Consider the following 16,255-nt stretch of genomic DNA (forward strand, 5'->3'; position numbering starts at 1 on the left):
GTGGTTATGGTTTTAAACAAATGCCAGTATTTAATTTATTTCTACAACACTTTGTGTTAGCCAGTAATTAGAAAATGCTGAGTCTCAGAGACAAGTAGAAACGAACAGTTTTTAACAACTCGGTAGAAATGTCAGCTTTATTCTGGGTTCTGCCCAGAATCTCATCATCTAACCTGCCAAGTTTAAAGCTGGGTGTGGTGACATAGGACTTTAATCTCTGTGAGTTCAAGGCCAGCCTGATCTACTGAGCTAGTTCCTAAATAGCCAGGACTACACAGAGAAACCCTGTCTCAAAAAAAGAAAGAAAGAAAGAAAGAAAGAAAGAAAGAAAGAAAGAAAGAAAGAAAGGAAGGAAGGAAGGAAGGAAGGAAGGAAGGAAGGAAGGAAGGGAAATAAATAAATAAATAAATAAATGTTTTCAGGGTTTCAGGTGAGATGGCTCAGTTCTCTTTGTACTGAGAACAAAGTCTCACTGACTGACTTTAACCTCCCTATGTAGGCCATACTAGCCACAAAATCATGGAGATCTACCTGCCTCTGCCCCCCGCCTCCACCTCCTGTTCTGGGGCTAAAAAGGCATGAGCCACCACACTCAGCAACTTGCTTTTGCAGAAGACCTTAATTTGATTCCCAGCATCCACATGGTGACTCATAACCATCCCAGTTCCGAGGAACCAAACACCCTCTTCTGACCCTGACAGGCACCACATAGCACACATACCTTCATACTCATAAATCATTTTTTACTGTTAAGAATATACATCATCCTCACAGGGACTAGAGCCACACTGGGTGCTTCACAACTGCCCTAGCTTCAGGAGGCTCCAGTGCCCCTTCTGACCTCTGAGGGCAAAGGTATTAGTGCTCACATAACACACACACACATGCACACACGCACACACACGCACACACATGCACGTGTACACATACATACACACACAATTAAAGATAAAACTTTTTATAGGAATTATTTATCTTGAGCCTGTGGTGTGGGTGTTCTGCTGCTTGCACGTATGTATGTGCACCACATACATGCTCAGGGAAGTTGAAAGAAAGTATTGGATGCTGTACCAGGAACGGCAGTCCAGGGCAAAGGTACAAGGCAACAAGGTGTCCTGGAGCTGGAGTTACAGATGGCTGTAAGTTACCATGTGGGTGCTAGGAACTGAACCTGGGTCTTCTGCAAGAGCAACAAGTGCTCTTAACTACTAAGCCAATTTGTCCAGCCTCCAAAATTAAAAGAAAAATGTTTGAAAAAGAAGGAAGGAAAGGAGAAAGGAAAGAAGGAAGGAAGGAAGGGAACAAGACATCTTTTTATACCCTGGTGTGATAGCCCACAACTATAATCTCAGTATTCAGGAGATTGGAGCAGAATTGCTGGTCTAGACTTCATAGTGAGTTTGAAAGATAGCAAGGTTATAGAGTGAGACTCCGCCTTCAAATAGGTTTTATTTTTATCTTTTTACTTTTTACTTTTATTTGTTGTTGTGGGGGAGGAGCACAGTGTGGGGTGGCAGAGTACAACTTTGGGGAGTTAATTCCATCCTCCCATTGTGGCTTCTGATTTTGGAGTTTAGGCTGTCAGGCTTCAGAGCAAATACCTTTACCTGTAGGGTCAATTTGCTGGCCTCCAAACAAAGGGAGTGTTCACACATGTGCATATATGTGTGTGTGTGTGCGTGTGTGTTGTCTCTCTCTCTCTCTTTTTTTTTGTTTTTTTTTTTTTGGTTTTTTTGGTTTTTTGAGACAGGGTTTGTCTGTGTAGCCCTGGCTGTCCTGGAACTCACTCTGTAGACCAGACTGGCCTCGAACCCAGAAATCCACCTGCCTCTGCCTCCAAAGTGCTGGGATTAAAGGCGTGCACCACCACCGCCCGAGTATGTGTTGTCTCAAATGGTTGAGTGAAACCACGTGTCACAAAAGGAGCCCTGTTGCCAACCTTGTTTTTAACACACACACGCACACGCACACGTGCATACCACTAATTGCTAGGTGTCCTTAGTGAGGAACTTGCCTTGTCTGGACAGTTCTCCCTGTCTCAGTATGTTGGTGTGAGGGTGCAGCTCACATGTGCAGAAGCCTCCTTAACTCATCTTCCATTCACCCCCAGCCCAGAGCTGGGCCCAACTAGGGCCCTATGAAACCACTGAACTGCCCAAGTTGGAAGGCAGAGGCGTGTTGCCATGGAGATAGGCTTTGTTTTCCCCCAACTGTCTGACACTATCTGAGAAGCACACAAAGCTCAGCCAGATGGATGATGACCTAGCCTGGGAGAGCAGGGATTTCCTGACCTGAGGTGCAGAAGGCTCTGTGCTCTCCATGGACAGGGGTCAGCACTTCTCTGATACAGGGCTGTGAGCAGCCTGGTCTGTCAGCTGGAAAAGCTTCCTGTACAGAGTGTGGGAGGAGCCCCTCTCTAGGTGTTTGCTGACACCCACTCCATGGCTCCTGAGCAGCACTGCTGGCTCTGTGCCCAAGGGCAAGGCTAGGAGGGCAACACCTCCACATGGCTTTCTGGAAGCTGGGCTAGTGGGAGCAAAGCTTCCTGCCAGTCACCACAGGGAAAGAGATCGATGAGGATACTCAGAGACCTCCTCAGCTTCCTATCTACAGTGAGGCTTATACAAACAGTGGGGCATAAACATTCTGGGACACACCCACATACACAGTGATTCAGACTGGCACATTCAGGCACATGATATGCTAAGACAGACAGACATCTAAACATGTGTAAACACAACAGAAACGCTCTGAAACACTCAGATGCACACCAAGCATGTGTGCACACACACACACTGCCAGCACACCCACTCCATCCGCTTACACAGGCACTCCCAGATGATGTAAATGCACACATCCCCAGATGTATAGATATTCATTGATAAATATTGAATACATATATTCACATGTTCAGTAGCCCATAAATGTCACAGAGAGACATACATGAGCTGGTTATACAAACACAGACACAAAGATGCGAACAGTTAACAAGTGAAAATTTGGGTTCAGCAAGGGAAAGAAAAGGGAAGAGGGTTAATCCTTAGCGCCAGTTTTTCAGCAGGCAGCATGAAGGATGTTTATCTGTCGGATCTTTTTAAAACTCTTCCAGCAACCTGTGTGGTTGGTAGCATCATCCCTGCTTTATACGGATATGATTATGTAAAGCATCCAGGCTTGGGCTACGGAGTAGAGAGCCTGCCTAGAGTACACGAGGCCCTGGTTTAGACCCCTAGCCTAAGGAAGAACAGAAAAGGGGAGAGGTGAAAGGAAGAGAGTGGGGGAGAAAGGGAAGATTGGATGAAAGGTAGACAAAATACCAAAGGGCTAAGAAACTGACTTGGGGTAAAGTGCTTGCTGCACAAGTGTGAGGCCCTGAGTTCAAATTCCCGACACCTGTGTAAAAAAGCCAAGAGCTGGAGACATAGATCAGTGGTTCAAAACTGGCTGCTCTTCTAGAGGACCTGGGTTCAATTCCCAGCACCCACATAGTAGGTCAAATTGTAACTCCAGTTCCAGGTGATCTGACACCCTTGCACAGACACACATGCGGGCAAAATACCAATGCACATCAAGGCCCAACTGTGTTCCTGTAATCCTAGTGTTAGGAATGGGATAGAAGGCAGGTGGTGGGACTCTCTAGCCAGTCAGTTTATCTACTCTGTGACTAGTCATCCAGTAGGTTCAGTGAGAGACCATGTCTCAAAAGACACAGTGGTGATTGAAGAAGACACCAACATTGACCTCTGGTCTCAATATACACAGGTATGCATGTGCATCATACCTGAACACACATGCCTACAGCACACACACACACACACATACACACACACACACTGCAGAATTAAAGACAGTTCATTTAGAAATGCCTCTCTGAATACAGTTCCGCACTGCAGCCTGTCCACTCTTAGCATTATCGGGAAATTTCTTTGTATATGTACCCTCCATATACACAAGCAAAGACACATGCAAATTTGAATGTGTTCCACAAAACTGACTCAGAGAGGATAGGAAACTTGACCAAGGTCACACAGCTAGTTCGTAGTAGAATCAGGGTTTGGATTTATCCTTGCCTGCTTCACTTCAAAGTGCTGTTTCTGCTGCCTCAGCCAGCAGACAACCACGGTGACAGAAACCCACAGAGGGGAGGCCGGCCGGCCAGGCTGCAGGGGCACGGGGATGGGCAAAGTCTCTGAGCTGGAAAGAAAGTTCCCTACAGCTTCCCTGACTGCTGGATCCCTCTGAGGCCTGGAGCCCTGGATCTAATCCCTTGGGAGAGTTCTTCTAGCCAACGCCATTGTCCCTTCCTGTCCATTCCTATTAAGCAGTGACACATCCTGGGAAGGGAATCTTTGAATCACTGACTTGTAGGTGAGCAGTATTCAGATGACTAAGTGATGACTTGCGCCACTCCAACCCCCAGGACCATCACACCAGTGGCCTCTGTGGTCCTAACCCCTGTCTTCCTCAATCCATTCTCTATCCTGCCCCTGAGGGGCTCTAGTCAAGCTAGAGTGTCCCCCTCTGATCCTCTTGCTGTTTGTAGCATCTTTCCAATCTCCTGGGAACGTAGAGTTCTTCACACTTCAGCCTCAGCACTCAATTAGCTTTGCTTTTTGATTGGCATTTCTCATCTTTTGGGATCACATGTCTCTCAGTATTTTTTTTTTTTTTTTTGAGACAGATACTCAAGATACTCAAGACTGTCCTTGAACCTGGAACTCATGGTAGTGGAGCATTACCGTGGGTTTCTAACCCTCAGTGCTGAGTGTTGGGATTGTAGACATGCCCAGTTATTCCTGGTTTATGCAATGTTGAGGATGGAGCCCAGAGCTTTACGCATGCTTGAATGCTTGACAAATACTCTACCAAGTGAACTACATCTCCAGCCTCTCCCATGGCTGCTGAGCCTTCCAACTTCAGTCAAGATCCTGCCCGGTTAGAACTGCTTCTCTTGATCTCCACAGCAGCACTGTGGAGGTCAGACTTATTGTTCCCATTTTACAGACAGTTAGATAAAGGCCTGGAGAGAGAAGGAGACCCTTTCTTCAGGTTCTTGGTCAAGACACTCGCAATCATAATTAGCAAGCATGTTTTCTAGTGTTCTCCCAGGTAGGCCCCAGGGCCTGAAGTTCCAAAGTCTGGTGTCTTTTCTCTCTGAGTCTACAATGGCAGCATAGGCCTGGCACCAAGGAGAGAGCTCAGAGAATGGTTGTTGACAGGATATGCATCTATTTCCTGTCCCCTTGAGTGACAGAAGGAGAGAAAATTGGAGGACATGTTGGAAGGTAGAATATCCTGGGGTCCCAGCTAGCTGACTCCTTCAGAAAGTCACAGAGTGCCGGGCGGTGGTGGCACATGCCTTTAATCCCAGCACTTGGGAGGCAGAGACAGGCGGGTTTCTGAGTTCGAGGCCAGCCTGGTCTACAGAGTGAGTTCCAGGACAGCCAGGGCTACACAGAGAAACCCTGTCTCGAAAAAAAAAAAAAAAGAAAAAAAGAAAAGAAAAGAAAGAAAGGAAGGAAGGAAGGAAGGAAGGAAGGAAGGAAGAAAGAAAGAAAGAAAGAAAGAAAGAAAGAAAGAAAGAAAGAAAGAAAGAAAGAAAGAAAGTCACAGAGCAGTCTCTTAAGGATTTGGCTGGGACTGTCCCTAGGTCCTGAGAAAGCTTGCTCACCCTTTGAGGGGGAAGCAAATGCCTTCTGGCTCTGCAGTGTCGCCCTTCAGTAGAACTGCTCAGCCAATTCGTCATTAAATATTTACTCTTTCCCAGTCTGCTCAGTTTGGTCCTAAGACCTAGAGGTGGTGACTGGAGACAGGACTCAGGAAATGGTCCATAGTTACTGGTCACACACAGTTACTACAGAACCCTCCCCTTCCCCAAAGCCCTCCAGGTTGAGTTTCCAGTTCTGTTTTGACACTGGTTCAGAGGGGAAAGACACTGGCCCCAGGTCGAATAGCCAGTGAGCCAGGATCCACAAGACAGGTGCGTGTGCATCCTTCCTCTGCATCCTGCATCCCAGCCCACAGCCAGGGAGGATGTGGGCCAGACTTGGAGGAGGCTCAGGGAAGCCATTTTCGAGGTGGGGCTGTGGCTGGAACACAGCCTGCCCTGGTGGACTTTCTACAATAACAACAGCCTGTCTTTACCAGCACTCTCGCTTCTATTAGCTCATCTAGCCCTCCCCAGCGTCCCGAGGGTGCCTATTATTATCTCCATTTGACAAATGGAGCACGGAAGCTCAGTGCGGTTGACTGACTTTCCCAAGGTTGCACAGCCTAGGCACAGCAGGGCAAGAGCACACCTTGGGGCCCTCAGTTTGCCTTGGGGGGGGGGGGGATAGAGATGAAGCTCACTCACAGAGTACAACCAGGATGCAGGAGGTTCTGTGTTCCTGTAAATCAAAGGAGCAAAACTCTTCCCCTGGGTCTCTGCTGCTGCCGCCTCGCCGCCGCCCCCCCCCCCCGCCTCTCCCCCTTCCCTCCAGCTCCCTAGAGAGTGAAAAGTGAGCAGCTAATCCCTGCTCTCTCAGACCTCACATAGATGCCTGGGGATGTTTTCTCTGCCTCGCCTCTACTTGTCCAACTCCTATTCTTCCTGCAGGTGCCAGGGCACCTCCTGCCTTCCCTGAAAAGGCTTCCTGGATTGACTCAACTAGACTTAAACACCCCTCCTATGGCACAATGTCCTCTGCAGATTTTTTTTCCCCTTTGAGACATTTTCTCTGTATAGCCCTGGCTATCCTAGAACTCACTATGTAGACCTGGTTAGTCTTGAACTCAGAGATCTACCTGTCTCTGCCTCCCAAGTGCTGGGACTAAGGGCCTGCCATGCACCGCCATACCCAGGTACAATTCCCCCTCATCCCACCACCATTTAAACAAGGTCTTGCTATACAGCCCTGACTAGCCTGGAACTCGCTATATAGACCAGGTTACCCTCAAACTTTCCAAGATCCGCCTGCCTCTGCCTCCCAAGTGCTGGAATTACTGGTGCACACCACCACACCTAGTCCAATCCTCCATATAAATTTTTAATGGACCAATTATCTTATTACATTGTTCGTCTGTCTGCCTCTCTCATCAGACTGAGTTCCTTAAGGGCAGGGATAATGATTTCCGACACCTGTCTTCCCATGTACATAGTTGTAAGTCTTCACCGAGTGCTTGCTGAATGAACATATAACATCCCCGAGGGCTGGATGGGGCCGATGATGGCGGAGCACTAGCAGGCCCGAGCCATTAAGAGAAGCTCAAGTGTGGGACGATATGTGCTTTGAGGCATTTGGAACCTGATGTGTCACTGAGACATCCAGCTGAACATTTCCCATAGGTATGAGTCTGGGGCAGAGCCAGAGAAACTGGACAGGAAGGAAAAAAAAAAGAAAGAAAGAAAGAATGTTTCTGCAGCTCCCACTAACTGGTGACCTGCTGCCTGCCTAGGCTCGAGCACTGCGTGCTCGTGATAAATGTGCTCTGTGGTACCGAGTCCACAGGAGGCAGAAAGCATCAACCCACTCAATGGAAGAAGAAACTGAGTCTCAGAGATTAACTGACTCCTCAAACTTACACAATGAGAAAAGGCAGAGGCAATGGCATGCACAGAGCCCTGGGGTGGAATTCTAGCACCATATAAACCAAGCCTGGTGCTTGTAATGGCAGTACTCAGCAAGTGGGTCACAAGGTCACGGTCACCGCTGACTACTTAGTAAATCCTGCGTCATCTTGAGATACATGAGACTACATCTAAAACAAGAAAGAAAGAGAGAAAGAAGGAAGGAAGGAAGGAAGGAAGGAAGGAAGGAAGGAAGGAAGGAAGGAAGGAAGAGAGGGGGAAAAACCCTCTCCTATGAGGTTCTTTAGCTGATGTGGGAGTGCCCATCTTTAAAGTAAATATTTGGAAGGCAGAAACATGATTATCAGGAATTCAAGGCTAGTCTTGGCTATATAGCAAGTTCAAAACCAACCAGCCTGGGCTATATGAGACCCTGTCTCAAAAAACAAAACCAAACGAACAGGCTCAGGACTTGAACTCAGTTCCATATGGCAGGTACCACATATCTAATCCCACCTGCATATGGTAGACAGGAAAAGACTGAAATGGAAGTTCTCCTTTAAAGAGGGAAAGTGGGAGATGAAGGGGAGATGAGCCCAAAGGAGGGCCAGATCAGAGGTTTCGGGGTCCCGAGGGATCCTGGGGTGTGGTAGGAGATTCCGACATTAGGAAACAACCCTCTTTAGCACTATCCCCAGCTGCCGCCAGCCTCCATAAGGAGCCTGTGCCGAGGGAGATGAGGAAGCACAGGCTGCTGGCTGGGAAAGGACCTGAAGGAAGGAAGTGTCCTGTGAATCTGTGGGCTCTGGAGAGCAGGACAGATGGTCTGGACTGGTTTGGAAAAGACTGGCGTGGATGTGCGCAGGCAGGAGTGGGAGGCAGTGAGCTTGAACATTTTCGTTTTGCACAGGTGGACAGGAACAGCTTCATCTTCTTTGGAAGGCATCCATCCCATCTCCTCTACCCCACCACGCAGGCGGAGCCATGCCTCAGCAGCAGTCTCCAATGGCCCCAGCCCACGGTTCCCCTGAGGTTACCCAGGACCAGCCCCTCCCACTCCGGTCTCACTGTCCCTGGCCCCGCCCAGTGAGGCTGGAGGGAGGAGTTTCCAGGCAGGAAAGCTGAGTCACTCAGTGGCACATCTGGTCTCAGATCTTGATACCCAGCTGGAAGGGGCAGGAAGGAAGAGGCCACCTCCCCCACATACTCTCCTGACTAAGTCCTAGGTCTTTGCCAACTGTGTGGGGCAGGCTGGGAGATGCCGCTGGCGTGCTAGCAACAACCTTTGCCAGGCTGCCTCGCCCACTTGCCTGGGTCCTTTGCTGCTGTGATTGCCGTTAATGTTCGGGAAAGCTTGGGAAGACGGGTGGATTGTCTCTGTTGTGCAGGTGACAAAGTGGCTTGGAGAGCTAGCCTATGGGTGTGCCCTCTCCCACGTGGCTATAAAAGAGGGAGTAGTATTTAGGGAAACTCAGAGACAGTGGACATCGTCTGAGGGGCCCAAGACAGACTGCTGGAAATGTAGTTTAGGGCCCTGGGTTCCTCCATCCAGACATTGCAGAGACAAGGTTTTACTCTGTGTGCAAGGAGACATGAAATCCAAGCCCCTGGCCAATGGGTTACCCCTCTATTCCTCTGACTCTCCTGTTTTTTGGCTTTGTTCCATGAGGCTTTGCTGTGAAGCAGCACATACATATATTCTCTCTCTCTCTCTCTCTCTCTCTCTCTCTCTCACACACACACACACACACACACACTCAGGTTTATTTAACATTTTATTTGTGCCCTCCCTCTAGTCCCCCATGCTGAGAAGAGCCTTGGCAGAGGTGTCCCATCATCCTGTCCCCTGAGGGGGCATAGGGACATAGTGTTCTCATTGTCTTGCATGGAAAGACGTGTCCAGGTCCTGGGGAGAGGAAGGCATCACGCCATGGTCTCTGATTCTCTCCAGGCTGCTCAGCAGCCTTCTCTAGGGGCCCAGCTGTGCGTTAACACAACATCCAGCAAGACAGTGGCCAAGTCGCTTCCCTCCTCCCAGTACAGCCGTCCCACGTCCCACGCATAGACATCAGACTCTGCACATCTCTGTTCTGCCCTAGACCCAACCCATCCAGAACATTAACTTCAGATTGATTCAACTGTATATAAGGTAGCCAATAATCACAAATGTACCCTTGCTGTGTGACCTTCAGACATACTCTGAGACTTGCCTGCGTCATGATTTCCTCTTCTTTTCCTATTTCATTTTTTTTGTTTTGTTTTGTTATTTTCTAGGTTTGGGGAGACAAGGTCTCATTGTGTAGCCCAGGCTGACCTGGAGCTGTGTAGTCCATCCTGGCCTGGAGCTCATGGTGGACCTCCTGCTTCAGTTGCCTGAGCTAAACAAGGAAGACAATTAGGTTAGGCCCTATATGCCCACTGCTGTCTTAGCTGAAGCAGTTCTAGGTACAGAGGGAGGAGAATCCATGATCAATTAGTGATGCCTGTCATGGGTGCAGAAAAAGTAGCAGAGGTGTGTATGTGCAGTGTGTCAAGTGTTGAGTTTAAGAGGCCCCGCCAGTCTTTTTGTTTTGTGTGTGTGGTTTTTTTTTTTAGATTTATTTATTTATTCTATTTATATGACTACACTGAAGCTGTTGTTGTAGCTATCTTCAGACACACCAGAAGAGGGCATCGGATCCCATTACAGGTGGTTGTGAGGTACCATGTGGGTGCTGGGAATTGAACTCCGGACCTCTGGAAGAACAGTCAGTGCTCTTAACCACTGAGCCATCTCTCCAGCCCATAACCCCATTTTTTACTTTTATTTGAATTTATTTTATGCTGAATTTCTCCTATGTTATACGTTTTTGTTTCTTCAGTTTCTTCTGGCATACCTTTTCTTCTGTGCAACGTCTTCTCCTGGAAATTTGTTCCTTTTCAGTGGGATCGTCTCAGCGTGGCAGGGGGAGGTCATGCATGGATTACTCCGGCCATGGAGTAATTCACAGAGACATGGGCTCTGTGAATTCATCCACTGATGGTAGGTGATTTCCTCTCTCCTCCATCTGTTCAATGACTAGAGAATCTACATCCTCAGCCTTAAGCTCAACATACTCTCTACATTTTTAAGCAGGTACAATAAAAGTTCAGCACTCTTTTTGTGGACTGATCTTATATCTGTTTGGCCTGGGTATTCTACCAACTCCATTATCCCATCAGAATGGTTCACACTGCTTCTTTAAGGTTGTGGTACACACCTTTAATCCCAGCGCTCAGAAAACAGAGGGCTACACAGAGAAGCCCTGTCTCAAAAAAAAAAAAAAAAAGAGCCATCCTTCAGATACTTGGTGACTTGGTGGCTTTTTGGATATGCATGCCCTCGATGTCCTGGGCAGTCTCACAGATATTTTAAAAGTGAAAAAGAAGATTTGAAGCCAGGCAGTGGTGGTGCACGCCTTTAATCTCAGCACTTGGGAGGCAGAGGTAGGCGGATTTCTGAGTTCGAGGCCTGCCTGGTCTACAAAGTAAGTTCCAGGACAGCCAGGGCTACACAGAGAAACCCTGTCTTGAAAAACCAAAAAAAAAAAAAAAAAAAAAGACTTGAATCCCTTGACTCACGTGATTCTGAGGGTTTTCTGAGTCAAGAGAGCATGGAATGGGTCTTCATGGGTCACCTCAGGCCACTTACAGGAAGAGCCCTCCAGACATTCTAGACAGCCTGGATCTGCTGTATACTTCAGAGATTGGCTTTCTCAGAGTAATAGAAAGAGATTAACAGCTTACTGAAATTGGTCCTCTCCTCCTACCAAATGGGTTCCAGGGATCAAACTCAGTCTTCAGGCTTGGTGGCAAATGCCTTTTGAAACTCAATATGTAGCCAGGGATGCCCTTAAACTTCTGATTCTCTTGCCTCTACCTCCCAACTGCTGAGACCACAGGCATGTGCCATTTTTATGCCCAGTTTTATATGTTGATGGGAATTGATCCCCCAGCCTTTGTTTGCTGGGTAAATGCTCTACCAAATAGCCATATCCCCAGCCTTCCTTTGTCACTTTGTTTAGATTTTTTTGTTTGTTTGTTTTTGTTTTTTGAGACAGGGTTTCTCTGTCTAGCCCTGGCTGTCCTGGAACTCACTCTGTAGACCAGGCTGGCCTCGAACTCAGAAATCCGCCTGCCTCTGCCTCCCAAGTGCTGGGATTAAAGGTGTGCGCCACCACTGGGCCCACTTTGTTTACATTATTAAGTCTTCTCAGCAGGGGCTGGAGAGATGGCTCAGCGGTTAAGAGCACTGACTGCACTTCCAGAGGTCCTGAGTTCAATTCCCAGTAACCACATGGTGGCTCACAACCATCTGTAATGGGATCTGATGCCCTCTTCTGGAGTGTCTGAAGATAGCTACAGTGTACTCATAAATAAAAATAAATTAATTAATTTAAAAAAGAAGTCTTCTCGGCAGAGGTCAATCAAAGTTTTCTACAAGTTAGACTCACACCTTGGGGAGCTAGAAAGGGAAGGAGTGTGCATCTGTCTGTCTGTGTTGTGTGTGTGTGTCTGTGTGTGTTCCCAGTCAAAAAAAAAAAGGGAAATCTGCAAATAGCATCCCCTGGAGCTGAGCCTCTTCAGCCGAGGCATGGACATTTGAATATTAAATTACTCTATGCAGGTGAATGCAAATGAGCGGCTGTTGCAGGCAGTGGACAGAGTGGAGGGAGCCAGACCTCTGCACAGGTGAATCGGCATGTCACCTGTGCATCTCAGCTCCGGGATGTTCCCAGCTCTGGTGACAAGACTCTGTGAGAGGACCTGGGACTCCCTAAGAGGACAGAGACTCCAACAGAAAGGAACCCTGGTTTGGGTTTGACTTAGACTCAGTCAAAGGGAGCTCACCAATAAAAGAGGAGGGGTTTAGTCCTAAGGGAGACGCTGGCTTCAGAAGGCCCCCCAGAAAGAGGAAGGCCCTGAGAGGAGACATGTAACAAGAGGAAAGCTTTGCGTTAATAACTCTCATCCCAGGAATCTGTAGTGTGGAACTGCTACCCATCCCCTTCTCCCCTCCCAGTCATGAAAGGTTGTTAAGAGTAGGTAAAGTCGGCCGCGGTGGTGGCGCACGCCTTTGATCCCAGAACTTGGGAGGCAGAGGCAGGCGGATTTCTGAGTTCGAGGCTAGCCTGGTCTACAGAGTGAGTTCCAGGACAGCCAGGACTACACAGAGAAACCCTGTCTCGAACAAAAAACAAAAACAAGAGTAGGTGACCAGAGTGTTAAGGAGACAGCCCTGAGGTCCCTTTGTTTCCAGGATTCCCAGTGCTTTTCTGGGTGCTCCCTTTAAACTGTAGGCCCTTACATGTGGGAGGAGCCATCAGGAAAGCAGGGAAACCTGGGCAAGGCTTCACACCCTCCCTGGCCTCCCAGGCCTTCTTCTCTGTCTCCAGGGCTGACCCTAGGCCTTGGTCCTAGCTCCCAAGGCCTCCCAGTTAGAGGTTCTGTGAGAGCCTGTTTGGTGTGGCCGGTCATATCCTATGCTAGCAATCCTGGTTTCTTGTCTTCCCCTCCCCCCACCCCTACTCACACCCCCACCCCCAAGGTGTTTGGAGGACTGCTTGACCCCAAGGTGCCTGGTCTTGTTCCTCACAGTCAGGCTGAGGAGGGGAGTAGTACCCTCTGGAATCCAAGATGGAGTAGGACAAGAACATGCTGCCTATCTTATTTCTTACTTTAGGATCTCTCTGCATCTTTACCCAGCCTTCTCTAAGTCCCATCACCCACCAGAGATCCAACCCCTCCAGCCTCACCCCTCGCAGCTTTCCTGGCTCCCTGGTCAAGCCTTGTTTCCATCAGCTTCCCAGTCCCAGATAAGACACTTGGAAGAACAGTCCTGGGGTCAGCTCAGAAATTCATCAGTCTTTGCCATGGCATGCCAACTGCCTTCCCCTCACCTCAGGCACAGGCTGTAAGATGGAGGAGCCAGAGGCAGAGGGATTCATGAAAACTTGGGAGGCAAGCCCAGGTTAGGTTGTCTGGCAGATCCATGACAGCCAGGAAACATGGAGAACTCACCCCAGGATGCTGCTGCAGGCAGAGGCAGCTCCTTGCGTTTCAAGACTGGAGCCAGAGGCTGGAGCAGAGAGCAGGACAGGCTCCATCCAGGTCCCCTGAACAAGAGCCGCACTGTGCATACCCTCAACCTCTACCCCACGCTTCAGGCCAGACCAGGGTCAGGCCACCCATGAAGGTGGAAATAAGATCCTCTGGAAAGGAGAAGGCTTGGGTGAAGAACACCTTGCAGGCAGAGGCTGTGTGTTTTGCACCTAGGGTCAGGAGTGATGGGCAGCACCAAAGAGTTTCTAAGTACCCCTGATACCTCAAGACTTGAAAAAGCAGGCCCACTGGGAGGTGGTGGCACACACTTTTAGTCCCAGCACTTGGGAGGCAGAGGCAGGCAGATCTCTGAGGCCAGCCTAGTCCACAGAGTTCTAGGACAGCCAATACTACACAGAGAAACCCTGTCACAAAAAGTCAAAATAAGGGAAAAGCAGGCTCATGTAAGACAGCAAAACCCAGGCACAGAAGACAGAAGGCTCAAATGACAGGAAGCCTCAAGGGTTCCAAGCATAGGTCACACTGCAGGGCGGTGGCCTTTAGCCCTTGGGTTCCTGACTGATCACATTCACTGTCTGAAATCCTACCCTGGTAGTCTTGTACTGGACCCTGAAGGGCAAAGAGAAAAGACACTGTGGTGGCTAGTGTTTGTTGCAGTCTTGATGAGATTTCGAGTCACCATAGAAACACACCTCCGGGTCTCTCTATTTGAGTGTTTCTAGAAGAGTTTTAATAGGACAGTATAGACCCACCCTGAGTGTAGGCAGCTCCATCCCATTGGCCGGGGTCCTGGACTGACTGAAAAAGAAAAGGAAAGTGAGCCGAGCCCTGAGGCTTCCCTCTCTCCCAGCTTCCTGCCAGCAGCCACCGGGAGAGCAGTTACCTCACTGCCCCAAGGCCAGGGCTTCCAGCACGATGGCCTGTACCCTCAACCTAAGCCAAAATCAACCCATAGTTGCTGTTTGTTTGTTTGTTTTGAGACTGAGTTTCTCTGTGTAGCCCTGGCTGTCCTGGAACTCACTATGTAGACCAGGCTGGCCTCGAACTCAGAAATCCACCTGCCTCTGCCTCCCAAGTGCTGGGACCAAAGGTGTGCGTCACCACTGCTCAACTCCATAGGTTGCTTTTCTTTGGTATGTTGTCATAGCGACAAAAGTAAACACAGATGCCCTGCTTTCATGGAAGTGATTGGAATCAGGGTCCAGCCATAAGGGAGTGGTGGTCATCTTCTAAACTCACTGGACTAAAAGCAGGCCTGACACAGGAGCTGATGCCCATGAAGTAGCCTCAAGCTGTGCCTGAGGAATCAGATTTGCTGGACCAAGAACATCTTCCTGTGGGGAAGGCAGCAACTAGAGAGGGCTGTTATTAGTACTATGAGGAACCAGGGGCCATGGGGCAGAAGAACTCAAGGCAGTTTGGACCCAGAGGACAGACAGAAGCAAGGACACTGGAGTTACTGTGACCCAAGCTACAGGTGTTAGGCACTCAGACCTGAGAGCAAGACTAGAGCTCACAGACTTCTTGCCCACCGTGTATTCTCCAAGAGGCCCAGAGGCAAGGCTACCTGTCTTCTTTCCCATGCAGCCCGACCATAAATATGTTTCCTTAAACATGTGTATAAGCATCTGCTTGGTCCTTTTCACCCAGTAGAACTCTACAACCCCACCTCTCCGGTCTCCTTTATATCCTAACCCACCTCCCAGAACCAAAAGAAGCCAGAGATGGTGGAGCCCTGGCCTTAAGAGCAAAAGCCAAGGCCTTGCCTTCTCTGTGTGTCTGCCTCAGAGCCTCCAGTTCCTCAGCAGAAATCAAGGAGGAGCCATGTATGGAGGCGTATGTCAGTGACCCAGCACACAGGAGGCCAGGGGAACTGCAGTCTGAGGCCAGTCCAGGACGTATGAGATGACTCTCTCAGAAAGAAGGGAGGGAAGGAAGGAGGGAAGGAAGGGAGGGAGGGAGGGAGGGAGGGGAAAACAAAAGAGAACTGTCTGCCATCCTGGAGGCTGCCGGGATACAGCAGTATGTGGGTAGAGCAGGTTCCGGCCTTCCTAAGAGGTTATCCTACACACTTTCACATTCCCCTTGCCCTTCTGTCTCATGTCCCTCCTTCCATTTCTACTGCAAAGGGGTTCTGGTTTTTTGCTTTCTTTGGTTTTTGTTTTTATGAGACAGGGTTTCTCTGTATAGTCCTGGCTGTCCTGGAACTCATTCTGTAGACCAGGCTGGCCTCGTAGTCAAAGATCCACCTGCCTCTGCCTCCTGAGTTCTGGGATTAAAAGCCTGTGCCACAACTGTCCAGCTAGGGGTTCTGCTTCAACATACAAACTAGGAAGGAGCAGAGGTCTATGGCCCCGTTATGCTTCAGACACTCGTGAGCAGCCAGTAGGTGGTTACTCAAGGCTGGCCTCACTTAGTCATGGGTTTTCCCCCCTCAGCTTAAGGGATGGACGTGAACAGGAGCAGGGAGCTAGGCAGTGGTTAGGACAAGAGGTTCTGTGGAGACTCCTGTTGAGAGTCACATGAGGCTATGTCACTCCAGCTCTGGGTACAGCTGCATACTGAGTGTCTGGGGTGCCCATCCCCGTTTCTCTCACATCTCCTCAAGCTTTCCTGCATTCTCTT

Source organism: Grammomys surdaster, unplaced genomic scaffold, assembly GCF_004785775.1.
Source record: "Grammomys surdaster isolate TR1022 unplaced genomic scaffold, NIH_TR_1.0 126313, whole genome shotgun sequence".
Taxonomy (NCBI): Eukaryota; Metazoa; Chordata; class Mammalia; order Rodentia; family Muridae; genus Grammomys; species Grammomys surdaster.